The following is a 7,186-nucleotide window of genomic DNA, read 5'->3' as shown; positions in this document are numbered from 1 at the left end:
GTAAAGCAAAGCTTAGCAGCACCGACGGTCCCACTCACCTCTCACCACCTACAACTGCTGTGTGCACCTTAGTTTCTATCCCTGCAAACACTTTTCTTCCTATCTAGGTGATGATTAGTATTTATTTTTAAATGAGATCCTATTATACAAATTCTTTTATAACGGCCTTTCTTCTTACTTTTTTACTTCCTGCCTTCTTTTTTAAAAAAAAAATCTCTATAGCAGTCGGTACATTTACACAAGATCTTTGTTTAAAAAAATCTGTACGTGGGGGAGCCTTGGGTGGCTCAGTCGGTTAAGCATCTGACTCTTGGTTTCGGCTCAGGTCATGATCTCACACTTCATGAGTGCGAGCCCCACGTCGGGCTCTGCATTGACAGCGCGGATCCTGCTTGGGATTCTCTCTCTCCCTCTCTCTGTGCCCCTCTCCCACTCCCTCGCACTCTTTCTCTCAAAATAAACACATAAGCATCAAAAAAATAAACATCTACACAGTGTTCTACTCAGCAGCTGCATTATGATTTATTGAACCCTACTGGACTGGACTGGACACGCATAGCCTTAATTATGTCTTGAGTTTAAACGCCTTGCTGGGTAATGAGCATGTACGTGAGTCTCCCCAGTATTTTCCCATGGCTGTGTGGATCCACACGCACACACACACACGCCACATTTTTTACAAAAATGGGTTCCTACTACACATGCTTCTCTGTGTCCTGCCACTTAAAAATTGTTTTATTATTTTGATGATGATGATGATGATGATGTTGCTAATACGTCCTTCCTAGTCATTTGGTGCCTGCATTGGTCTCCTGCAGCTGCTAGGACAAATCACCAAGAACTTGATAGCTTAAAACAACAGAAATTTATCCACTTACAGTTCTGGAGGCCAGCCGACTGCATTCGGTGTCCCTGGACGGCACTCCTGCCGAGGCTCTCGGGTGATCCCGTTCCTCGTCTCTTCCAGCTTCTGGCGGCTGCCAGAACGCCTTGGCCTGAGGCCACATCTCTCCAATCTCAGCCTCCGTGTTCATGTTGCCTTCTCCTCTTCTGTCCATGAGTCCCATCTCCCTCTGCTTCTCTGAGACCGCATTTATGAGCCACCTGCCTAATCCACGGTGATCTCAAGTCCTTAATCACATCTGCAAAAAAAAAAAGAAAAAAAATATTTTGTGGCCATATCAAATAACATTCACAGGGGCCAGGGATCAGGACAGGAATATCTTGGGTGGGGGGAAGGCATTACTCAGCTTGCCACAGTGTTTTTGCGGGGAGAAGCCTATACAACATGACCCCACTTCCGTAAAGCAGATAATAATGACAGGCCCAGAGCTCGGTCTGTACAGGATTATTTGTGAGGACACACACTAGATTGTGTTGTAGAGGCTGCTAGGCAGTCCTCCCACCCCGCCCACACTGGATTATTAACTTGTCACCTGGAGCAGGGGTGGGAAGTAATGTTACCCCTGAGATGCAGGGGACGGCCTAGCTCCTTGTGTTTGGTCACAGGCAAAGACGAGGCCGCTGTGTCCGGGGGTCTCTAAAGAAAGGGAAGGACTTCTGAATGAGAACAAGCTATGTGTGACTGCCAGCACGGGTCACTCACTGGCGGTGTGATCGGATGAGTCAGGTAACCTCTCAGAGCCTCAGTTTCCTCAACCATGAAACGGGCTGAGCATACCCGTTGTGCGAATTCGAGGAGCTATTGCTTAGTACAGGCCTGGCCCACAGTTGGCTCCAGCGGGGAGGAAAGCCGCTGCCCATTCATGTATTCTGCCCCAGCGAGGCCTTGTCACCAAGGCTGGCAGCAGAGGGAGCCGCCCATCCCTGGAAGGTGAGTGCCTGGCACACAGGAGGACTTCGGTAAGGATTTGCGGAGAGAAGGAATCTGAGAAGGAGCTGGGATTTTTTGTTAAATGTTGCCGTGGCCTCCAGGCTGGCCTTGGGGTGGTGCAAGTGGTGGCCTTGGACATGAGGACATCTGAACAACACAAAGGCTGTAGGGTCCAGCGGCCCCTCTGATGCCCACTTTGGAGCCTCAGAGAGGCCCATTCCCCACAAGCCCAAAGGTTTAGCAGAATTCTGAACAGGCTTAGGACTGAGAAGAGTGGAGACAGACAGCTACAGAGCAGCCCTGAAGAGACCCAGAGACAGAGTGACAGAGCCGAGGCTGTGGAGGAGCCAGAGGTGGCCAGACTGGCTGACTCCCAGACGTCCAGGTGCCAGAACTCCAGGGGTCCAGACCAGGGGGGTCCTTTCTCCCAGGACCCCAGGAGACCACCGGAGGCTGCCCACGGGGCCCAACCCACCCTACAACAAACATTCCACTTTTTAGTCCTAGACCTTCCAGAAAGCCCCCGCCAGAGACAACTGGCAGAGGCCTGGGGGAGGTGGAGAGGGGCACAGAGAGACTTCGGGTGGCCTCCAGCGCCAGGCTCAGAGTGGAAGTGGCCTGGAGTGCAGAGGCCCAAAGATCCTGAGGCTGCAGGTTGAGGAGCCGGCGAAAGAAGGCCCCGCAGCGCCGTCTGCTGCCCCCTAGTGGCTACTGACCAACCAGCCGCAGACTTTCCGCCAGCCCAGTCTCCCTCGGGTAGAGCTGAGGGCTGGGGACGGGGAGGAGGCTCACACGCATTCTGGTGTCACTGTTAACCGCAGGGACTCAAGATGCACACACACCCGATGCACCCCTACCCACGCACCTGCCCAGATAAAGCAGCGCACGTGCAGATAACCTTGTGCATACGTGTGCACAGATATGCCCACTCCCGTGCACACACAGGACCCCTACTCACAGGCTCTTACACAGCAACCCCAGCGACATGTGCCTCTGAGATCCATTTGCCCATACACGTTCATGTACAGCCACAGGAACCATCCAAGGCACATACAAACAAACGCACTGCTGTCCCTGTCTTTTTTAAAAAACATTTTCACGGGCCATATGTTCACAAAACTCTTGGTGTTCAGTGTCTCCGGGACGTCGATCATTCAAGAACTACGATCATGATTTCTGTCATCTCTGTATGTGCTTCTATTTTTTTTACACCACAAGGAAATTCTTTACTAAGCTATTTTATTTATTTTTTTTTAATTTTTTTTCAACGTTTTTTATTTTATTTTTGGGACAGAGAGAGACAGAGCATGAACGGGGGAGGGGCAGAGAGAGAGGGAGACACAGAATCGGAAACAGGCTCCAGGCTCCGAGCCATCAGCCCAGAGCCCGACGCGGGGCTCGAACTCACGGACCGTGAGATCGTGACCTGGCTGAAGTCGGACGCTTAACCGACTGCGCCACCCAGGCGCCCCGGCTAAGCTATTTTAAACGCTTTAGAACTGCACTGTGCTTTATTCAGTCTATTATTTATTTAACCTTTGAAACTGACTTGGCTTTTTACTTAAATATATTTTTGAAGGGAACTTTATATTCTCACTTTAAGTGGAAAAATACACTTAACTAAACCATTTAAAAAGAAAATAGTTACTGGTGTTCGGGTGGCGCAGTCGGTTAAGCGTCCGACTTCAGCCAGGTCACGATCTCGCGGTCCGTGAGTTCGAGCCCCGCGTCAGGCTCTGGGCTGATGGCTCAGAGCCTGGAGCCTGTTTCCGATTCTGTGTCTCCCTCTCTCTCTGCCCCTCCCCCGTTCATGCTCTGTCTCTCTCTGTCCCAAAAAAAAAAAAAAAAAAAAAAAAAGTTGAGAAAAAAAAAGTCTTAAAAAAAAAAAAAAAAGAACTGCACTGTGCTTTATTCAGTCTATTATTTATTTAACCTTTGAAACTGACTTGGCTTTTTACTTAAATATATTTTTGAAGGGAACTTTATATTCTCACTTTAAGTGGAAAAATACACTTAACTAAACCATTTAAAAAGAAAATAGTTACTGGTGTTCGAGTGGCTCAGTCGGTTAAAGTACCTGACTTCGGCTCAGGTCATGACCTCACGCTCTGTGGATTTGAGTCCCGCTTCGGGTAAACACAAGTCCCACTTCGAGTGAGCCCCACTTCTCTCTCTCTCCTTTTCTCTCCCTCTCCTTCTCCCTCCCTCTCTTTACCCCTCGTAGGATTCTCTTTTCCTCTGCCCCTCGCTCACCTGCATGCACCCCGTCTCTCAGAATAAATAATTAAATAAATAAAATGTATAAAAAAATAACATGGTTATTAAAGGGTTCTACCATGGACCCTCTAGATTTGTTCTGCATGCCCATCCCAGGTCACCCCTGCCGACTTTGGAAAGCACTGCATTATTCTGAGCCTTGTGCCCCCCGTGTGGTGGGCAGAGCAGGTTTGATATGTCCCCGGGAGTCTGTGTTATAGGTGCGGAAGCAGGAGCTCAGCACGGAGGTTCAACTTCCCCGGGGCCCCATGGCTAGGGCTGAAACCAGCTCTCCTGTCCCCACACAGTCTGCCCTTCCCAGGGGACGACCCCTCTGGCCTCACCCCTCCCAACAGCTTCCTGTCGCAGGCCAACCCCAGCAAGAACACAGCACCGCCTTCCCTGCTGTCTCCCCGGTCAGCCTTGCTCTCTCTGACCCCGCTTCCCCCAGTCCTGCCCTGTCATCTACAATCTCCATAATCCCATTATTCTCCCTCTTGCCTATGCTTTTATCCCCCCTCCCCCATGTCATTGTCCGTCCACTTGTTCCCTCGCACAGTCTCTGTTATCCCACCAGGATGGAAGCTCCCTGAGGGCAGGGATCACCCGGCACCAGGTAGGTCCCCAGTGGGTGATCGTTGAGTGTTGACTGTAGGACACGTGTCTGCCCGCGTGTTCTTCAGCCACTGAGTGGACAGGGAACCAGGAGCACCTTCTTCATGCTCAGGCACGCACGAATATGATGGGCATCAGAGAATTCACCCCTGTGCCTAGGCCACTGGAACTGCTGTGAGCCAAGCTACTCTTGGATGTTACCAAGTCGGAGACAGCACCCCCCACCCTCCTCCCCAGGGTCCCATGCCATTTATTGCCCACCACTTCTAGCCTAACACGTTCCTTCCAGTTGAGGCCTCCTCTTCCGGCAAGCTTACCCAGCCCCCTCCCCAGAACGGGAGACCTTTGCAAGGCACAGAGCAAAGCCTTCCCTGGAGCCACCCCGTATGCTTTCGGTCTGAAGCACAGCCAGAAGTGCCCCCTGAGTAAGGGACACAGCCTGCCTGGAAGCCACCTCCCACTGGCCAGCACGGCACACAAGGAGAAGGAGCTGGACGTGTAATCTCCAGAGCCGGGACCCAGTATCAGTCAGGGTTCTTTCCGAGAAACAGAACGGGTAGGAGATTAGTGTTTTGTTTATTTCAAGGAAGGGGCTTACGTGATGGTAGAGGCTGGCTGGGTGGAGGCTGGCCCGGCAAGTTGGAAGTCACAGGGCAGGACGGCAGGCCGACCGGAAACTCCAGAGCGTCTCCGCTGCATTCCATGGGCAGAACTGCTGCTTCCTCAGGGAAGCTTCTGTTTTGCCCTTCAGAACTTTCAGTTAATTGAATGAGGCCCGCTCAGATTATAAAGGATAATTGCCTTCACTTCAAATCTACTGATTGTAGGGGCACCTGTGTGGCCCAGTCGGTTAAGTGTCCGACTTCGGCTCAGGTCATGATCTTGTGGTTCGTGGGTTTGAGCCCCGCATCGGGCTCTGTGCTGACGCCCGGAGCCTGGAGCTTGCCTCAGATTCTGTGTCTCCCTCTCTCTCTGCCCTTTCCCTGCTCACACGCTCTCTCTCAAAAAATAAGTAAACATTAAAAAAAAAGATTAAAAGAAAATCTACTGATTGTAAATATTAATCTACATCTGCAAAATACCTTCACTGGCAACACCTAGCTAATGGTTGATTGAATAATTGGACCTAGCCACACTGACACGTTAGACTAACCTTCCTCAAGATCACCCTTTGTCAATTCAGTACCCACGCACATGTTCTCAAACCACACTTAACCCCCAGATAAAGACAATAACAGAGTCATGATTGCTTTCAGTGTGATGCAACTCCTGTGTTTAAAACAAAAAACACGCTGACCTTTTTCCCAGGAAAGGATGCCAAGTCCTTGGGTGATGATTACTTTGCTCCTGGATATCCTGTAACTAAAATCCTGTGATGTGACGTTAGGTATTATTAATTCACCTTATGTTAGAAGATAAGGAGATAAGGGAGGAAAACATAGGTAATATACAAGTTTGCATGTGCGTATAAACGTATACATAATATGAGGAATATTCATGACAGCTACAGTCTTCATTTCTACAACTAGTCACATGGTTGTAATTGGTATTTGCAACTCTCTTCTACCACTATTCCTTCCATGTCCTCAGCGAGCACCTCAGATGGTTATGGTTCTCTACCTGGCAGTGGGGGTGGGGGGGAGGGGCAGTGACCCAAACTTTCACTCCCGAAGAGTCAAGGCCATTAGTAATCCTACCTGAATTGGGTTGTAACTTTCCATTGACTTTAATCACAGGGCATGGTACTAAAAGACACCCTGATGGATCTCCTGTATTCCCCAAATCTTATCTTCATTGTACGGTAACAGCCTAATTTCTTCCTGATACCCAGGATCAATCCACCCAGCCAATAGAATAACGCCTATTGATTCAGAAGCATGAGGACCCCAAAGTGGCCAGGCGGTAGTCTTAGCTTCCAGTTCAATGGAATCATTGTTGTGTCTTCTAGCAGAAGCATTGCTCCCTGTTGTGGGTTTAACTGTGTCCCCCAAAGCTCATGTCCATTCAGAACTTTGAAATGTGAAAAGGGGCCTTTGCAGGTATAAATCCAATGACTGGCATCCTTATAAGAAGGCCATATAAAGCCAGAGACACAGAAACAGAGGGAAGAAAGCCATACGAAGGAGGCAGAAATTAGAGTCACACTGCTACAAGCCAAGGAGCACCAAGAATTGCTGGCAACCACCAGAAGCTGGGAGAAAGGCCTGGAACAGGTTCTCCCACAGGGAGCCCAGAAGGAAGCAACCTGCCGACACATTGAGGTCAGACCTCTAGCCTCCAGAACTGTGAGAATAGATGTCTTTTGTTGTAAGCCACCCGGTTTGTAGAATTTCTTACGGTAGTTCTAGGAAACGAGTATTCTCTCTTAGGAACGAAGACCTCTGGAGCAGAACCTAAGACTGTGGGAAAGAGAAGCAAAATTTTTGCTAGTGGATCAGTAGGGTGATAGTGGGTGGTATCACTCCCATTTCTACCCCTTGA

This window comes from Neofelis nebulosa, chromosome 17 (assembly GCF_028018385.1).
Source record: "Neofelis nebulosa isolate mNeoNeb1 chromosome 17, mNeoNeb1.pri, whole genome shotgun sequence".
NCBI classification, from domain to species: Eukaryota; Metazoa; Chordata; class Mammalia; order Carnivora; family Felidae; genus Neofelis; species Neofelis nebulosa.
Note: the sequence above shows the minus strand (reverse complement) of the source record.